The sequence below is a fragment of the Haematobia irritans genome, chromosome 3 (genome assembly GCF_050003625.1).
Source record: "Haematobia irritans isolate KBUSLIRL chromosome 3, ASM5000362v1, whole genome shotgun sequence".
Lineage (NCBI taxonomy): Eukaryota > Metazoa > Arthropoda > Insecta > Diptera > Muscidae > Haematobia > Haematobia irritans.
The window spans coordinates 201,582,822-201,604,796 of record NC_134399.1 but is presented as its reverse complement, the minus strand read 5'-3'; positions in this window follow the sequence as shown (position 1 = coordinate 201,604,796).

Here is a 21,975-nt window from a genome sequence, read left to right as displayed (position 1 = left end):
ATCGGTCGATAATATGTATAAGAGTTATAGAAAGATTAGAGTATTTTTTTTTTTAATGTTCGCAGTGGCGCTTTTAGAACGAAAATCTGTGTATTGTAGCCATTTTTACCCAAATCAGAAACATATATGGGGGCTTTGTCTAAATCTGAATTAATTTCGACCAAATTTGGCACATATTGTAAAATTTTAAGTAAATCGGAGCGCATATCGGTTGACAACTTTATAGTGAAGCTATGGCCTCTGTGGCCATGTGTGTTTAAATCGGACGAAAGATATATATGGGAGCTATATCTAAATCTGAACCTATGTCTTCCAAAATAGGGTTCTATTATGACCCAAAACCCATACTTTTGTCAAATTTCAAGTCGATTGGATTTAATTCTTCATGTTTTGCTAGATTTTAACCAATTTTGTATAGAAACAAAATTTTTTTACAAAATTTTCTATAGAAATAAAATTTTTGACAAAATTTTTTATAGAAATACAATTTTTGACAAGATTTTCAAAAGAAATAAAATTTTAACAAAATTTTCTATAGAAATAAAATTTTGACAAAATTTTGTGTAAAAATAAAATTTTGACAAAATTTCTATAGAAATGAAATTTTCTATAGAAATAAATTTTTGACAAAATTTTCTATAGAAAAAACAAATTGACAGAATTTTCTATAGAAATAAAATTTTGACAAAATTTTCTATAGAAATAAAATTTTGACAAAATTTTCTATAGAAATAAAATTTTGACAAAATTTTCTATAGAAATAAAATGTAGCAAAATAAAATTTTTTGTTTAGAAGTTTTTTGGTAAAATTTGCTCCAAGTTTTGGTGGAATATTTATGGCTCCACAACATTTCCTATAGCAATAAAATTTTGACAACAATTTTTATAGGAATAAAATTTTCTATAGAAATAAAATTTTAACAAATTTTTCTATAGAAATAAAATTTTAACAAATTTTTCTATAGAAATAAAATTAGGCAAAAATTTGCTGTAGAAAAAAAAATTACAAAATTTTCTATATAAATAAAATTTTGACAATATTTTCTTTATAAATAAAATTGTGACAATTTTTTCTATAGAAATAAAATTTTGTCAAAATTGTCTATATAAATAAAATTTTGACAATTTTTTCTATATAAATAAAATTGTGACAAAATTTTCTAAAGAAATACAATTGGGACAAAATTTTCAAAAGAAATAAAATGTAGCAAAATAAAATTTTTTTTTTAAAGGTTTTTTCTTAAAATTTGCTCCTAATTTTGGTGGAATATTTATGGCTCCACAATAAAATTTGGACAACAGTTTCTATAGGAATAAAATTTTCTATAGAAATAAAATTTTAACAGATTTTTCTATAGAAATAAAATAAGGCAAAAATTTGCTATAGAAAAAAAACTTGACAAAATTTTCCATATAAATAAGATTTTGAAAATTTTTTCTATAGAAATAAAATGAATTTTCTATAGAAATAAAATTGTGACAAAATTTTGGGTAGAAATAAAACAAATTGACAGAATTTTCTATAGAAATAAAATTTTGACAAAATTTTCTATAGAAATAAAATTTTTACAAAATTTTCTATAGAAATAAAATTTTGACAAAATTTTCTATAGAAATGAAATGTAGCAAAATAAAATTTTTTGTTTAGAAGTTTTTTGGTAAAATTTGCTCCAAGTTTTGGTGGAATATTTATGGCTCCACAACATTTCCTATAGCAATAAAATTTTGACAAAATTTTTTATAGGAATAAAATTTTCTATAGAAATAAAATTTTAACAAATAGAAATCTATAGAAAAAATGACAAAATTTTCTATATAAATAAAATGTTGACAATTTTTTCTTTATAAATATAATTGTGACAATTTTTTCTATAGAAATAAAATTTTGACAACATTTTCTATAGGAAAAAAAATTGACAAAACTTTCTATAGAAATAAAATCTTGACAAAATTTTCTATAGAAATAAAATGTGGACAAAATTTTCAATAGAAATAAAATGTAGAAATAAAATGTAGCAAAATAAAAATTTTTGTTTCGCTAAAGCTTAAGACCTCCGTTGTCATAGCTTTATCCTTTATGCTTGTAATTTACTTATAAGTATAAATATGAAATAAATAAATAGATAAAAAAACAACAATAAAAATTTTTGTTTAAAAGTTTTTTCTTAAAATTTGCTCCAAATTTTGGTGGAATATTTATGGCTCCACAATAAAATTTGGACAACATTTTCTTTAGGAATAAAATTTTCTATTGAAATAAAATTTTAACAGATTTTTCTATAGAAATAAAATAAGGCAAAAATTGTCTATAGAAAAAAACTTGACAAAATTTTCCATATAAATAAGATTTTGAAAATTTTTTCTATAGAAATAAAATGTTGACAAAATTTTCTATAGAAATAAAATTTTGACAAAATTTTCTATAGAAATAAAATTTTGACAAAATTTTCCATAGAAATAAAATTTTGACAAAATTTTCTATAGAACTAAAATTTTGACAAATTTTTCTATAGAAATAAAATTAGGCAAAATTTACTATAGAAATAAAATTAAACAAAAATTTGCTCTAGAAAAAAATTGACATTTTCTATATTAATAAAATTTTGACACATTTTTCTATAGAAATAAAATTTTGATAAAATTTTCTATATAAATAATTTTCTATAGAAATAAAATTTTGACCGAATTTTCTGTAGAAATAAAATTTTATCCAAATTTTCTGTAGAAATAAAATTTTATCCAAATTTTCTATAGAAATAAAATTTTATCCAAATTTTCTATAGAAATATTTTTTTTATGGTTTTGTTGTTTTTGCAATCTTTATTTTTAAATATAATTTTTTCTGTTTTTGCGACTTTGAGATCTATATTTAGATCTCAAGCTCGAAAAAACAGAAAAATAAAATTTTGACAAAAATTTCTATAGAAATAAAATTTTGACCAAATTTTCAATAGAAATGAAATTTTGACAAAATTTTCTATAGAAATAATATTTTTTTACAAATTTTCTATAGAAATACAATTTTTGACCAAATTTTCTATAGAAATAAAATCTTCGACAAAATTTTTTACAAAATTTTGAAAAGATTTTCAATAGAAGTAAAATTTTAACAAAATTTTCTATAGAAATAAAATTTTGACAAATTTTTCTATAGAAATAAAATTTTGACAAAATTTTCTACAGCAATAAAATTTTGACCGAATTTTCTACAGAAATAAATTTTTATCCTAATTTTCTATAGAAATAAAATTTTATCCAAATTTTCTATAGAATTTTTATTTTTATATATTTTGTTGGTTTTTCAATCTTTATTTTCAAATAAAAGTTTTTGTTTTTTTTATCGAGTTTGAGATCTATGTATAGATCTCAAGCTCAAAAAAACAGATTTTTTTTTCGAGTTTGAGATCTATGTATAGATCTCATGCTCAAAAAAACAGAGGAATAAAATTTTGACAAAATTTTCCATAGAAATAAAATGTTGACCAATTTTTTTATAGATGAAATTTTGACAAAATTTTCTATAGAAATAATTTTTTTTTTTTTACAAAATTTTCTATAGAAATAAAATTTTTGACAAAATTTTCTATAGAAATAAAATTTTTGACAAAATTTTCTATAGAAATAAAATTTTTGACAAAATTTTCTATAGAAATAAAATTTTTGACAACATTTTCTATAGGGATAAAAGTTTGACAAGATTTTCATAAGAAATAAGATTTTGAAAAAAATTTCACAAATTTTTCTGCAGAAATAAAATTTTGACAAAATGTTCTATAGAAATAAAATTTTCACAAAATTTTCTATATAAATATAACTTTGACGAACTTTTCTATAGAAATAGAGTTTTGACAAAAGTTTATATAGAAATAAAACTTAGACAAAATTTTCTATAGAAATAAGATTTTGACAAATTTTTCTATAAAATAAAATTTTGACAAAATTTTTTATAGAAATACAATTTTCACAAAATTTTCTATAGAAAAAAATTTGACAAGATGTTCTTTATAAATAAAATTTTGAAAATATTTTCTATAGAAATAACATTTTGACAAACATTTTTATAGAAATAAAATTTTGACAAACATTTTTATAGAAATAAAATTTTGACAAACATTTTTATAGAAATAAAATTTTGACAAAATTTTCTATATAAATAAAATGTTGACAAAATTTTCTATATAAATAAAATGTTGAAAAAATTTTTTCTAAAAAAATTTAGAACATTTCAATATAACTAAAATTTTGACAAAATTTTCTATAGAAATAAAAATAAAAATAAAGAAATAAATAAAAAAAATAAAATAAAATTTTGACAAAATTTTCTATAGAAATAATATTTTGTCGAAAATCTCTACAGAAATAAAATTTTGCAAAATAAGATTTTTTGGCAGTTTTCTGGTAAAATTTTCTCCAATTTTTGGTAGAATATTTATGGCTCGAGTGGCAACCCTGGTCTCGTATATGTTCCCATTTCGATATAGCCCCTATATAAATTGATTCCCCGATATGGCTTCCTGAACCTATTTTTATCCGATTTTACTTTTTTTACTAAAATTTAGAGGTACATAAAGAGATATGCCCAATTTGGCATATATGGTCCGTTTGTTCATATAGACCACATATGAAACGATCTCCTTATTTTTTCTGAGAGCATAGAAGTCGTAATTTTTATTCGATGGCATTTGAGATGTAGACGTATTCCCTTATAGTAAATCTGACTAATGCAAAGTTTATTTTGGCCAATCAGAGGTCACTAAACATGATCACTAATCTTCCATGGCATAGGAAATATATCACGAAAATATTTTCAATTAAAAAGTTGATTGAAGTTGATGAAGCTATCAATTAGAAAATTAACTGATGCAACTAACTTTTTAATTTAATTTAATTATTTTAAAAAATCCCAATTAATATTTTAAATAAAAAAACATATACCTGATTAAAAACATATACCTAAAAAATAATTGGAATACTTAAAAGAAAGCTAACATGTTGCATTACTTTATTTATATTTGTATATTTATCATTATTTATTGTTGTTATTTATTATAATAATTATTAAAATAATTATAAGAATAAATAATAACAATAAATAATTTATTTCCTCAATTTAAAAAACAAAAATCATTGAGTTTTGGGACGAAAACGCAAATACATTTTTAATTGAAATATTTATTGAGAGTGCCAAAGAAATCGATTGTTTTTGATTAATTCTGTTATTAATTTCATTTCAAAAATTAATTGAATCAATTAATTTCGCAATTGAATAAGAAAAAGTTTTTTTCTGTGTATATAAATCTACAGGATTTAGGTCTGAAATCATCTGAAAGGAGATATATCCATATGATTATGCTATCTATGTTCCTTTAATAACAAAAATCCTTAAGAAAATCTATAGAAATTAAAGTTAATTGAAATTCTCGGTAAATATCAATTGGACTGTTGTCCAACAACTATAGTTCAATAATGTTGGATATATTGGGTGTTGGGGTGTACAATTGATATTGTTATTTGTTCTATCGAATTGAATTTCTTCTTTTTGCACCACTGTTCCATATTTCTATGGAATGGTAAGCATTCGTGCGTCTGCCAATAGAGTCAAGCTGCTACCGTTGCCACTATAACGTCGAATTTTTATTTTCTATTCGATTCGAGTGTGTCAGGAGTGTTCATGGAAAACATTTTCTTATAGCTCTTCTCCAATAAAAATCTGAATGAGGGCAATCAATGTTGATTTTGGTTTTTAAAAATGCGGGGAAGCTGAATAAGTTTTCACAAACATAATGATGTATTGACGCTAGAAAAATAATGGGTTTGCTTTTTCTTTTTCGGTTCTATTGCTTGAATTATGGCAATGACGAATCGCAAATCGTTAACCCATTTTTAAAACAAAATAGGTTTGTTTTTCTTTATCATATGTAATAAAAAATAAATTGTAAATAAAATACAACAATCAAAATAAAATAAAATAATAAAATGTTTTATATTAAAAATAAAAATTTTTTATCGAAAAAAATAAGAGGAAATAGTAAATATTTATTGCAAATATTGAAATTCGTTTAATAATAGCAGAGATATTTCTAAATTAAAAGGAAAAAACTTGTCTAATATGACAAGAAATATTGGACAGATCAAAGGGCTTGTTTGAAGTAAAAAAATTTAAAAATGTAAACTTTACTCAAAATTCTATAAAGTTTTATTCGGCTATATTGTCTCAAATCAAAATTCATAATTATTCTTCTTTATTTATTTATTAAATTTATTTTTACATATTTATTTTTTTATTTTTTTTATCCACTCTATGGAATAGGGTATTATAACCAAGCAAAAAAATAAAAACAAAGAAAATGATCTTTGTGGCTCCGGAAGTTGGACCAGAAACAATAAATATGGCCTTGTCATAGGGTAGGTTACGTTAGGTGGCAGCCCGATGTATCAGGCTCACTTAGACTATTCAGTCCATTGGTGAACTTCTCTCTTAGCACTGAGTGCTGCCCGATTCCATGTTAAGCTCAATGACAAGGGACCTCCTTTTTATACCCAGCAAAAAAAGCGTCGCCAAAAAAGTAATGAAAATGTTCTTTTTGGATCCGGAAGTGGTGCAAAATTGACGCAGAAGCGATGAATTTAACATGGGCTTGTCATTGGACGGAAGTCCTCCATTTCAACAGCCGTTGCACTGAATTTGCATTACTTCTTCAGGTGTGATCCGAATTCAATGTTTTGGATGTAAATTAAAAAATTCTGCGATATTTTGTCAAATAAATAATTTTTATGATTTTTTATAATTTTTAATGGATTTTAACGCTTGTCGGAAACGTTTGACCTCAAATATTTTCAAAAATTCACAATTTATTCAGACTGGATTTACCAATTTTTTTCGACAAAATTTAAATGATTTGTACCATTTTATGAATTCTTACTCTGTTTTTAACCTATTTGAAACAAAAAAAGTTAAAATTAAACATTTTCAAGTAGCTCTGTTACGTTTTAACTCCCAGTTTACAGAAAGTAAAATTCAAATATCTTCTCTCCGGTTAACTTTAACTGAGAATTGTTCAGCAGTTAAGATCCTAACTGACATATGGAATATATAAGCAAGATGTCAGATATGTCCGTAGTACGGTTTAAAAGTTCGTTAGCTAACGGAAGTATAAAAAAATGTTAAAAAAAAAATTGATTTAAAAGAACTTCCTGGGTAGTTAAAATAAAGAACATCATTGGGAGTGCATCTTCTGGAAGTGCTTTTAAAGTTGTGCCTTTGGAAGAACTTCCAAATTTTTTTGCTGGGTAGCCGAGTCCGAACGGCGTTCCACATTGCAGTGAAACCACGTAGAGAAGCTTTGAAACCCTCAGAAATGTCACCAGCATTACTGAGGTGGGATAATCCACCGCTGAAAAACTTTTTGGTGTTCGGTCGAAGCAGGAATCGAACCCACGACCTTGTGTATGCAAGGCGGGCATGCTAACCATTGCACCACGGTGGCTCCCTTGTCATAGGGTAGAAGTCATTTATTATAAATAGGTGAAGTTTTTATTTTTTTCGAAATTTCTATTATTTTATTTGTCCTTTCTGTATTATATACAGTCAAATTCAGAAAAAAAATAATTTTGTGCAAAAACTGCGTAAACCAAAATATTTTACTATATAATCTCAAAAGACCTTCTTGCGATGTGAAAACGAAGTCCATCTCTAGAAGAGCAGTTTTAGGTATACTTTAAAGGAAATGCCTTAGGAAGAACTTCCAAATTTTATTTTGCTGGGAAGTTGGTACATATGTTTGCAACAAATAGAGAAGACGAGATAGACAAAAGGTGTATTTGGCGATACAATGCTGATGGGCCGACCCGGAAGGTCGGCCCTCAGTACGGTTGCCACTCGACCCAAAAATAATCTACCAAATTTGGACACATTTACCAAAAACAAAACAAACTGAAGTCAAAATTGTATTTCTATAGAAAATTTTGTCAAAATTTTATTTTTATAGACAATTTTGTCAAAATTTTATTTCTATGAATATTTTGTTAAAATTTTATTTCCATAGAGAATTTTGTCAACATTTTATTTCTATAGAAAATTTGTCAACATTTTATTTTATAGAAAATTTTATCAAAGTTTGTTTCTATAGACAATTTTCATTTCTAATAAAAATTTTGTCAAAATTTTATTTCTATACACAAGTTTGTCAAAATTGTATTTCTATAGAAAATTTTGTTGAACTTTTATTTCTTTAGACAATTTTGTAAAGCTTTTATTTCTATGAATATTTAAAATTTAAAATTTTATATCTATAGAAAATTTTGTCAAAATTTTATTTCTATAGAAAATTTTGTAAAAATTTTATTTTATAGAAAATTTTATCAAAGTTTGTTTCTATAGACAATTTTCATTTCTAATAAAAATGTTGTCAAAATTTTATTTCGATAGAAAATTTTGTCAAAACTTTATTTTATAGAATTTTTTCAAAATTTTAATTCTATAGAATTTTTTTTCAAAATTTTAATTCATTGGAAAATTTTGTCAAAATTTTTCATCAATATAAATTTTTGTCAAAGTTTTATTTCTATAAAATATTTTGTCAAAATTTTATTTCTATGAAATATTTTTTCAAAATTTTATTACTATAGAAAATTTTCACTTTTTTTTATATATAAAATATTGTTAAAATGTTATTTCTATAAAAAAAAAAATTGTCAAAATTTATTTCTTTAGAAAATTTTGTTTCTATAGCCAATTTTTATTTCTAATAAAAATTTTGTCAAAATTTTATTTCTATAAAAAATTTTGCCAAAATTTCATTTCTATAGAAAATTTTGTCAACATTTTATTTCTATAGAAAATTTTGTCAAAATTTTATATCTATAGAAAATTTTGTCACAATTTTATTTCTATAGAAAATTTTGTCAAAATTTTAGTTTATAGAAGATTTTGTCAAAGTTTGTTTCTATAGACAATTTTTATTTCTAATAAAAGTTTTGTCAACATTTTATGTCGATAGAAAATTTTGTCAAAACTTTATTTTATAGATTTTTTTTTTTCAAAATTTTATTTCTATAAATTTTTTTTTTCAAAATTTAAATTTATTGGAAAATTTTGTCAAAATTTTATATCAATATAAAATTTTGTCAAAATTTTATTTCTATAAAATTTTATTTCTATGAAATATTTTTTCAAAATTTTATTACTATAGGAAATTTTGACAAAGTTTTTTTGTAATATAAAATATTGTCAAAATTTCATTTCTATAGAAAATTTTGTCAAAATTTTATTTCTATAAAAATTTTTGTTACAATTTTATTTCTGTAATTTTATTTCTATATTTTTATGGAACATTTTTCAATAGAATTTTTTTTTCAAAATTTTATTTAAAAAAAAAATTGTCAAAATTTTATTTCTATAAAAATTTTGTCAAATTTTGTTACTATAGACAATTTTGGCAATTTTGTTTTTCTAGAAAATTAATTCAAAATTTTATTTATTTTTTTACCAATTAAATATTTTTTATTGTTAATTTTTTAAATTTTTAATCAATTAAATTAATTATATTTATATTTTTATTTTAAAATCACGACAATGGAAAGTTGGCCCTCAGTACGGTTGCCACTCGACCCAAAAATATTCTACCAAATTGGGAAAGACTTGCCAAAAACAAAAAAAGTGATGTCAAAATTGTATTTCTTTAGAAAATTTTGTTGAAATTTTATTTCTATAGATAATTTTGTCCAAATATTATTTCTATGAATATTTTGTTAAAATTTTATTTCTATGAATATTTTGTCAAAATCTTATTTCTATAGAAAATTTTGTTAAAATTTTATTTCTATAGAAAATTTTGTCAACATTTTATTTCTATAGAAAATTCTGTAAAAATTTTATTTCTATAGAAGATGTTGTCAAAATTTTATATCTATAGAAAATTTTGTCAACATTTTATTTCTATAAAAAATTTTGTTACAATTTTATTTCCATAAAAAATGTTGTCAAAATTTTATTTCTATAAAAAAATTGTTACAATTTTATTTCCATAAAAAATTTTGTCAAAATTTTATTTCCATAAAAAATGTTGTCAAAATTTTATTTCTATAAAAAATTTTGGCAAAATTTTATTTTTATAAAAGTTTTGTCAACAATTTTTTACTATAGACAATTTTGGCAAATTTTTTTTTCTAGAAAATAATTTAAAATTTTATTTCTTTAAAAAATTTTGTCAAAAAATATTTAAAAATTTTTCTATTTCTATAGATAATTGTGTCAATATCTCATTTCTAAAGAAAATTATGTCAAAATTTTTAAAATGTTAAGTCTAGAAATTTTTAAAAATGTAAAAATGCTTTCCACATTTGAGTTGGTATAGTTTACTTGGCCCGTCACTCTTTAGTATTTGTTGACTTGTTTTGCATTATTTAATTTTTTATTTTTATTGTATTTTATTTTTTAATTGTTTACAAGAAACTTTAGTAACAATTTTTATTGTCTACCAATCAAATATTTTTTTGTTGTTTAATTTTTTACATATTTGTATATTTTAATCAATTAAATTAATTATGTTTTTATTTTAAAATCACGACATTGGCAAGTTTAATTTTACTTTGACAAAAAAATGTCAAATAAATTCTTTTTTAAATTGACATTTTTTTATTTGAACAACTCTTATTAGCTTTTTAATTTGAAAATTTTTGGATTGGTATTGGATCTTATATATTCTTCCAAAAAAAAAAACACCTATTATATACAAACGCACAAAAGAACAAAACATCTCCATTCCATCGCGAATGAGAATAATAAAATTCACCAGAGCAATAAATGATACCGACAAAGATGTATAGAAGAACTTTGTTCATGGTCAAGGTATTATCGAAAACCGAACGAAGAAAAAAATGAGCAAATTAAAATTCTCAACGATTGTTAGACTTGGAATAAAACGTGAATGGAATTGTTCTTTTGCTTCTTTATTCGCACCATGTCCTAGGAGAGTTCGAATAACCAGTAGAGCTACCTAAATTCAATGTTATGGTAATGACACGTTTTATTGATTAACTTCTTATCCCTCTGAACCAAATGTTTTGAATTCATTGGTTAAGATCCACTTGAAATTTTTTGAGGGGTCGGTTATGCAGATGCAAGAAAAGGGGTTTGATTTTAATTATGAGAAATGATGAATACATTTATGGAACATTTTAAATTGAATTTTCTAAATTTACTGGATCTTTGGCATGTCACGCAAATAAAATTTACAAAACTGGCCACCTGATTGATTTTTTGTAAAATGGACAAAAATTACAACCCGCATGATATGGCCACCGAAGGTATAAACTAAACTATTTGTTTTTTAGGCCTGCAAAAATAAGTAACAGGTTTTATTAAATAAAAAAGATTAATTTGCCATTGGACATATTGAAAAAAAAAAAAAAAACGCATCGCATCATTCATACGTCTGGGTTTTTTCTACAACCCCTATCAAAATTAATTAATCATACGTCAGCATGACCAAGTTGTTGGTGAGAGCAAAAGCCATCGGAAGCAAATACTATGAATATCATAAAAACCATCGAAATCGATCGGCGATGTGTGAATATTTTCCATGACAGTTGGGAAGAAGTAAAGACTATATATTTTATTTACATAAATATTGAAAATGTTTTAAATCAAAGCCACATTGAAACTGCCATGAGAATATTGACTTCAAAATAAAATATTTCAGCAAGTGTAGTGTATTATTGCTTTTAGGAAAAGTGATGAAAGAATTTTTATTAACAATTTACCGATTTATTGAAAATTAAAAAGGAATGAAATTAAATCTCTTGAGCTTACGGCAAAATTTCCATATTTTCATATATGGATGAACGAATATCGATTTGAAAATCATTTAATTTTTTTTTTACTGTGCTTCGGTGAAGTTTTTTTTTTACCCTTTATCATAGGATGGGGGTATACTATATTTGTCATTGCGTTTATTGTTCTTAGACCCCATATATGGTTCTGCACAGTGGTGGTGAAAAATGGTTCAATTTGGAAGGAATAATTTTCGTAATTTCTTAGGAAATTACCGTATAAGACCCAAATTAAATCAACTCACCCCGCCAGATCTACACTAAAGGCTATGGAAACTTGCATTAGCCAGCAAAGAAACATATGTATAGTCAGGCTTGGGAGTCACCGTGGTGCAATGGTTAGCATGCCCGCCTTGCATACACAAGGTCGTGGGTTCGATTCCTGCTTCGACCGAACACCAAAAAGTTTTTCAGCGGTGGATTATCCAACCTCAGTAATGCTGGTGACATTTCTGAGGGTTTCAAAGCTTATCTACATGGTTTCACTGCAATGTGGAACACCGTTCCACATAAAAAAGGAAGTCCCTTGTCATTGAGCTTAACATGGAATCGGGCAACACTCAGTGATAAGATAGTCTAAGTGAGCCCGATACATCGGGCTGCCACCTAACCTAACCTAACCATAGTCAGGTTTGTGGTTTGGTATCTGACGTTTTCTTTCAATAGCTTTATGATCAATCACTTCCTCAATCTTCTCAATGTCCAATAAACTCGTATTAAAATTGTAATAATAATTTAAGTTAATTTTAGTTCATGGAATTATTATGTTTGAATAAAGTTTCCTTTACTCTAATAATTTTGTGCGTACGTTCGTTAAATAACCATCAAAAAAAATTAGAAAAATTATACACCAATGAAGAATAAAAATTTACTAAATTCATACTTCTCACAAAATGCTTCATTATTTCTTTAAATTTATAAATTTTACTACAAATTCGACCACCTTGAACTTCGTATGGCACTAAAGACGTTCTTGCAATTTTGAACTCCAAATTTTTCCTTCAAACTACAAACTTTTCTTTAACAATAATAAAAAAAAAAATTATGTCTTATAAATTTTATTGAATTTGTCGAAAAATATTTACTTATATTCGTGATATCGGCATGATGTCAGCGTTTGTAATACGGTTTAGTTACAATTTTCTAAAAACAATCTAAATATTCTCAAATTAACCAAAATTGTTCTTCCTTGTGGTTTCACTGTTTTTTCAGTGTGACCATAGGGACCACATAAGTGCATATCGGGCGAAAGATATATGTTATATGGAAGTTTTATCTAAATCCGAATCGATGTAGGCGATATTTTGCAGATTTACGGTATTCACAAAACACTCAGGTGAACGAAATTTATGACCAAATCAGTGAATAAAATAAAAAATATATATTTTATGTATTTATCTGAATCGATTTGTTTCAAAGTAGAGATTGGCTTTGAGCCAAAGTACGTCAAAATTTGAGGACGATTAGACTGAAACTGCGCGCTTGTCTTTGCACAAAAAATACATGAACAGATGGACGGACAAAACATTTCTAAATCGACTCACAATTTAATTTTAAGACTACTCAGACCGGTCCTTCCTCATACAAGTAGTTGTTTTTTCATGTAGGTCGGATGGTATTGCAAATGAGATATATCGGACCACATTTACGTATAGCCCCCATAGGTTAGGTTAGGTTAGGTGGTAGCCCGATATATCTATTCAGCCCGATCAGACTATTCAGTCCATTGTGATACCATATTGGTGAACTTCTCTCTTATCACTGAGTGCTGCCCGAATCCATGTTAAGCTCAATGACAAGGGACCTCCTTTTTATAGTCGAGTCCGAACGGCGTTCCTCATTGCAGTGAAACCACTTAGAGAAGCTTTGAAACCCTCAGAAATGTCACCAGCATTACTGAGGTGGGATAATCCACCACGGAAAAACTTTTTGGTGTTCTGTCGCAGCAGGACTCGAACCCACGACCTTGTGTATGCAAGGCGGTCATGCTAACCATTGCACCACGGTGGCTCCCCCATGTAAACCGATTCCCCAGATTTAGCTTGCGGAGCCTCAGGAAAAAGCAAATGTCATCCGATTCGGTTAAAACTTGGCACGTGGTGTTAGTATATGGCCTCCAACAATCATGCAAAAAATTGGTCCATATCGGTCCATAATTATATATAGCCCCCATATACCGATCCCCCCGAGATTTGGTTTGGGGAGCTTCAGAAAGAAGCAAATGTCATTCGATTCGGTTGAAACTTGGTACGAGGTGTTATTATATGGCCTCTAACAACCACACAAAAATTGGTTCATATTGATGCGTAATTATATATAGGTCCCATATACCGACCCCCCCGAGATTTGGTTTGCGGAGCCTCAGGAAGAAGCAAATGTCATCCGATTCGGTTGAAACTTGGTACGAGGTGTTATTATATGGCCTCTAACAACCACGATCCCCCAGAATTGGCTTCCTCGAGGTCAATTTTCATCCGATCCGGTTTAAATTTGGTATGTGGTGTTAGTATAGGGACTCTAATAAGCATACATAAATTTGTCCCTATTTGCCTATAACAGGTCCTATAACAAGTCCCCGGTCTAACAAAGAAAAACACATTTTTTTTTTCAAAATTCAAAGTCAAATTCGTTTTTATTATTCAACATAGTTCCCTTCAAGAGCGATTCAACGATTATAACGATCTTCCAATTTTTTGATACCATTTTGGTAGTACTCCTTCGGTTTTGCCTCAAAATAGGCCTCAGTTTCGGCGATCACCTCTTCATTGCAGCCAAATTTTTTTCCCTGCGAACATCCTTTTGAGGTCTGAGAACAAGAAAAAGTCGCTGGGGGCCAGATCGGGAGAATACGGTGGGTGGGGAAGCAATTCGAAGCCCAATTTATGAATTTTTGCCATCGTTCTCAATGACTTGCGGCACGGTGCGTTGTCGTGGTGGAATAACACTTTTTTCTTCTTCATATGAGGCCGTTTTGCCGCGATTTCGACCTTCAAACGCTCCAATAACGCCATATAATAGTCACTGTTGATGGTTTTTCCCTTCTCAAGATAATCGATAAAAATTATTTCATGCGCATCCCAAAAAAACTGAGGCCATTACTTTGCCAGCGGACTTTTGAGTCTTTCCACGCTTCGGAGACGGTTCACCGGTCGCTGTCCACTCAGCCGACTGTCGATTGGACTCAGGAGTGTAGTGATGGAGCCATGTTTCATCCATTGTCACATATCGACGGAAAAGCTCGGGTGTATTACTAGTTAACAGCTGCAAACACCGCTCAGAATCATCAATACGTTGTTGTTTTTGGTCAAATGTGAGCTCGCACGGCACCCATTTTGCACAAGGCTTCCGCATATCCAAATATTGATGATGACCAACACGTTCTCTTGATATCTTTAAGGCCTCTGCTATCTCGATCAACTTCATTTTATGGTCATTCAAAATCATTTAGTGTATTTTTTTTGATGTTTTCGTCGGTAACCACTACTTTCGGGCGTCCACTGCGTTCACCGTCCTCCGTGCTCCGTACTCATTTCACCACGCTTGAATTTTGCATACCACTCAATTATTGTTGATTTCCCTGAGGCAGAGTCCGGAAACTCATTATCAAGCGAAGTTTGTGCTTCCACCGTATTTTTTCCCTTCAGAAAACAGTATTTTATCAAAACACGAAATTCCTTTTTTTCCATTTTTTTCACATTAACAAAATTTGCTTCACAAAAGGCGCTCTATCTCACAAACTAATTGACTTACAGACGTCAAATTTTGACACGAATCATTTGAAGGTTGGTATTATTTAAAAATAATATGCAATACTAGCGACGCCATCTATGTGTCAGACCGGGGACTTATCAGCCAACCTGTTAATTATATATAGCCCCCATATAAACCGATCCCCTGATTTTCGGAGCCTCTTGGAGGCGCAAATTTAATCCAATCCGATTTAAATTGGATGGATAGTGTCAATATATGGCCTCTAATAATCATGCAAAAATAACTCCCAGTCTATATATAACTAGCGCAACCCGGCCCGCTTCGCTGCGCCTTCCGAAGCGTATTTGTAGGAACATTTTGTGTTAACGTAGTTAACCATATCCTTCGTGCTGAAAACAAATTCGAAAAGATTTGAATTCTTTCAAACAAATCGGACTACTTGCTTTTTCGTTTATAGGTACAAATACGGCGGATATGCATATGAAAAACGGTTCGTCTTTAAAAAATGTCGGGGAGAGGGTGTACCCTTTCCTCCAAATTTTTTTAATTATGTTCTGTTGGACAATCTTCTATATTTCTTGTGAATTTTAAGTGTGGTTTGTCAAGGAGAAGTATCATTCTCCTCAACATATCTGAAAATTAAGCACTATATTATAATAACATACAAAGAATTACTGTTTCCCATCCAATAAATCGGAAAAAGCAAAAGTAGTAAAAAATTTTACCACATTAACATTTACTAAAATGTTGGGAAATGATGCACCTTCTACGTTGGCTGCCAATTTCATGTAAATTTAAGTTCTTTACTAAAAAGAAGTCTGACAGAAGCCTGTACAAAAATCTTAACTTAAGACTTGTTGTTTTTTTTTTTGCAGTTTTAGAGGAGGACCTCCTCTCAAACCAAATATCGAAAAGTGATGTAGCGTATATTTTGTAAAAAGCCTAAAGGGACGGCCTCTCTTCCGTCCAAATATCACAAAATCAGGTATCAACTATTAATATCGTAAACTCTCCCCAGTCCTCTGTAAATTTCAAGTAACTCGGTAAAGTTTAATTGTTTCTCTGTATGTACTTAAGAGAAGCGGATATCTGCCTATGCCCTTTTATTTTTATTAAAAAATTAGGAACCTGATATAAATTTCATAACCTCATCAATTTTTTCGGTAAAATTGCAGTCGGGGGAGTTTAGTTTCGTTTTCACTGTACTTTAAAAAAAAGTCGGGCAAAGGGGGGACCACCCTCCTCCCGATATCGAAAAATAATGTAGCGGATTTTTGTCTAGATGCCAAACCCCAACATTCAATGAAAATTTCAAGCAATTCGCATAATTTTGTTCCAAGTTTCAAATAGTATGGCAAGGGGGAGGGCCCCCTCCCCGTCCATATATGAAATCATCAGGTACCCCATATTAATTCCATAACCTCATCGCATGTTCTCTGTAAATCTCAGATAATTTAGAGACTTTTAGTTTTTTCACTGTACTTTAAAAAAAGTCGCCCCCAAATATCGAAATATAAAGTAGCAGATCTTTGTCTAGATGCCAACCCCAACCTTTAATGAACATTTCAAGCAAATCTGTCAACTTTGGTCCAATTTTCAAAAAGTCCGACAAAGGGGAGGCCTCCCTCCGCGACCAGGTGTCAAAAAATGAGGTACCCTATTTTCACCACATGAATGCCACCTACGATCTCTGAAAGTTTCAAGTAAATCGGTTAAGCCATTTCGGAGCCAACTCGGAACATACAAACAAACAAACAATCAAACAAACAAATAAACAAACATAGATTGAATTTTATATATATAGAATTATACATAGGCCCCACATAAACCAATCCGCAGATATGATTTCCCGCGCTTCCTGCAGTTGCAAATTTCATGCGATCCGGTTGAGATTTGGACCTCTAATAACCATATGAAAATTGGTTCATATAGGTCTATAACTATTTATAGTCTCCCCTATATAAACCGATCAAGAAATTAATTGTTTTATGTAGGTAATTAATCTGGCTCCATATGGGTTAAAGCAACCCAAGCAATACGATTGTAGATGGCAGTCTTTAGTAGAGCTTTCTACACAATCATTGGTGGAGGGTGCATAAGATTCGGCCTGGTCGAACTTTCGGTTGTATATATTTGTTTTTATTTTTTTTTGAGAAATCTAGCGCTTTTTGATGAAACAATTCTTCCCTTTCTAAATATTTTGGTATTTTGCATAATATCTTGGCGATAAAAACTTTCTTGAAAAGCTTTTGATCTTAACATTCCCTAAAGCACAGAGCCCATTACAAAGGAAATCTTACAAATGAATGCCCTGATGATGATACCAAAAAAGAAAAACAATTCCAAGCCCATTTTCTACCACTACCTGTTTTTCTCTTCCATATAATATTTTTCAAAAATTAATTTGTTTGATTTTAATTACGCAAACATTTTTCTCCTCAAAAATGTTTGTTGTTATTCTTGTAATGTATACGACGGTTCGTTTTTAACGGCTATATCTACAGGCGGCTAATAAAACAGTCCCTGCTTTTTTTTACAAGCAGCCCTCTCTCTTCCTATATTGCCTGTCTTTTTGCGTTTACCGTTTTACAACCATGTGCATAGCGCATAAATGTGTTAGCATGTTGGTATCTATGAACCTGTTGTTGTTGTCGGTATTGTATTATACAACTCTCGTTTTCATAGGCAGCAAGTTTTTTTATTAGATTTTGTCATGTGTTTGGCTTTTTTAGTTTGCTTTAACATTTGGTTGCTATGTGTAACGACCAACGGAAGTTCAAAACTCACATTTAATGACATCGTTGCAACGGATGTTAGTGTAGAAAAAACCACTGGCAAATGAGTTTCCGTTTTCACCACGACCATCACTACCACCATTTGCAATACCATTTTATGCCCCGGCTAGCACGAATCATAACGATGATGATGATGATGGCACATGGGCACCATTTGTGCACAAAAACAATAAAAAGTGTGTTACTTTATTGTGTTAACTTTTTTTGTGTTGGCACATAACTCTCTCACACTTACATGTTAACACACTCTCGCACACACTCACACACACATGCCCTTAGCTATCTGCTCTTCAATGTAATTTTAATTAGCTACACACTTTGAACAATGTTAGAGGTTGGTTGCCTGTTGGAAGACTATGAAAAATGGAAAGTACTTTGTGGCTACTATAATAAATTGAATTGAAATGCAGAAGAGTGAGCATAACTACAAGATCTCGCTAAAGACTATGGATATGTGAAGTGGTCAATTTCTTTTTCAGTAACTTAATAATATCAATTCTCTTAGTCTTCCTGTCAAATAAGCTCGAATAAATATTGTAATAATACAAGTAGTTGCTTTTTAAAAATTAAGAGCACATATGAAAGATTTAGAGAATTTTACTTCCTGCAAGTAGAATTTTGAAATTTTAGAAAACAGTACGAAAGAAATAAAATCTTGAGAAAATTTTCTGTAGAAATAAAATTTTGACAAAATTTCCTACAGAAATAAAATTTTGACAAAATTTTCGATAGAAATAAAATTTTGGCAAAATTTTCAATAGAAATTAAATCTTGAGAAAGTTTTCTATAAAACTAAAACTTTCTACATAAATTATATTTTGACAAAATATTCTTTAGAAATAACAAGTTCATAAAATTTACTATAGAAATAAAATTTTGAGAAAGTTTTCTATCGAATAAAATTTTGACAAATTAATCTCTAGGGATAAAATTTTGAGAAAATTTTCTATAGAAATAAAATTTTTATAAAATTTTCTATATTGACAAAATTTTCTATAGATGTAAAATTAAAAAAAAAAAATTATAGAAATAAAATTTTGACAACATTTTCTATAGATATAAAATGTTGACAAAATTTTCTATATTGACAAAATTTTCTATAGATGTACAATTTTCAAACAAAAAAATCTTTAGAAATCAAATCTTGACAACATTTTCTATAGATATAACATTTTCACAAAATTTTCTATAGATATAAAATTTTCACAAAATTTTCTATAGATATAAAATTTTCACAAAATTTTCTATAGATATAAAAATTTAAAAAAAATTTTGCATACAGACAAAATTTTCTATAGATGTAAAATGTAAAATAAAAATATAGAAAAAAAATTTTTGACAACATTTTCTATAGATATAACATTTTCACAAAATTTTCTATAGATATAAAATTTTAACAAAATTTTCTAAAGATATAAAATTTTCACAAAATTTTCTATAGATATAAAATTTTGACAAAATTTTGTATATTGACAAAATTTTCTATAGATGTAAAATTAAAAAAAAAATCTATAGAAATAAAATTTTGATAACATTTTCTATAGATATAAAATTTTCACAAAATTTTCTATAGATATAAAATTTTGACAACATTTTCTATAGATATAAAACTTTAACAAAATTTTCTATAGATATAAAATTTTCACAAAATTTTCTATAAAAATAATTATGACAAAATTTTCTATAGAAGTAAAATTTTGGGAAAAGTTTATATAGAAATAAAACTTGACAAAATTTTCTATAGAAATAAAATTTTGACAAAATTTTCTATAGAAGTAAAATTTTGACAAAATTTTCTATAGAAGTAAAATTTTGACAAAATTTTCTATAGAAATAAAATTTTGACAAATTTTTCGATAGAAATAAAATATATAATAATCTATAGAAATAAAATTTTGTCAAAATTTTCTATAGATATAAAATTTTGACAAAATTTTCTATAGATGTAAAATTTTGAAAAAATAAAATCTATAGAAATAAAATTTTTACAACATTTTCTATAGATATAAAATTTTCACAAAATTTTCTATAGATATAAAATTTTAACAAAATTTTCTATAGATATAAAATTTTGACAAAATTTTCTATAGATATACAATTTTGACAAAATTTTCTATATGGACAAAATTTTCTATAGATGTAACATGTTGACAAAATTTTCTTTATTGACAAAATTTTCTATAGATGTAAAATTTTGAAAAAAAAAAAATCTATAGAAATAAAATTTTTACAACATTTTCTATAGATATAAAATTTTCACAAAATTTTCTATAGATATACAATTTTTCAAAACTTTCTATATAAATAAAATTTTGATAAAAGTTTCTACAGAAATAAAATTTTTACAAAATTTTCTTTAGAAATAAAAAAACCATAAAATTTACTATAGAAATAAAATTTTGAAAAAGTTTTCTATCGAATAAAATTTTGACAAATTTTCTCTAGGAATAAAATTTTGAGAAAAATTTCTATATAAATAAAATTTTGACAAAATTCGCTATAGATATAAAATATAAAGATATAATATTTTAACAAAAAAATTTGAGAACAGGAAATAAAATTTTCACAAAATTTTCTATAAATATTACATTTTCACAAAATTTGCTATAGATATAAAATTTCTCAAAACTTCCTATAGAAATAATTATGACAAAATTTTCTATAGAAATAAAATTTTAAAAAAATTTTCTATAGAAGTACAATTTTGACAAATTTTTCTCTAGGAATAAAATTTTGACAAAAGTTCCTATAGAAATAAAATTTTCACAAAATTTTCTTTAGAAATAAAAAATCCCTAAAATTTACTATAGAAATAAAATTTTGAGAACATTTTTTATAGAAATAAAATTTTGAGAAAATTTTTTATAGAAATAAAATTTTGAGAAAATTTTTTATAGAAGTAAAATTTTGACAAATTTTTCTCTAGGAATAAAATTTTGTGAAAAATGTCTATATAAATAAAATTTTGACAAAATTTTCTATAGATATAAAATTTTGACAACATTTTATATATTTTCTATAGAAATAAAATTTTCACAAAATTTTCTATAGATATTAAATTTTCACTAAATTTTTATAGAAATAATTGTGACAAAATTTTCTATAGAAATAATTTTGAAAAAATTTTCTATAGAAATAAAATTGTGACAAAAATTTCTGTAGAAATAAAATTTTGAAAAAATTTTCTATAGAAATTTTGAAATTTTGACAACATTTGCTATAGAAATGACATTTTTACAAAATATTCTATAGATATAAAATTTTGAGAACATTTTCTATAGAAATAAAATTTTGGAAAAAAATGTAAATAAAATAAAATTTTGAAAAAATTTTGGAAAAAAATAAAATTTTTACAAAATTTTCTATAGAAATAAAGTTTTGACAAAACAAGGTTTAAACACTGATAATAAAAAAATCTTCCTTTACGTCTTATTTTGGGATATTGCCAATCCTGCAAACATTGAAAGAAGAGTTAACTTTTTTGAGGAACGAATATTTAGTCAAACGAAGATTTTGACGCAAAATATTTTTCTATAGCAGCAAGTTAACAGGACAAGAGAAAAATCATTGCATATTTGTTATAAATTCGGGATTATTTACTCTTAAAGAAATGTTGTTGGTCTAAAAATATCGGACT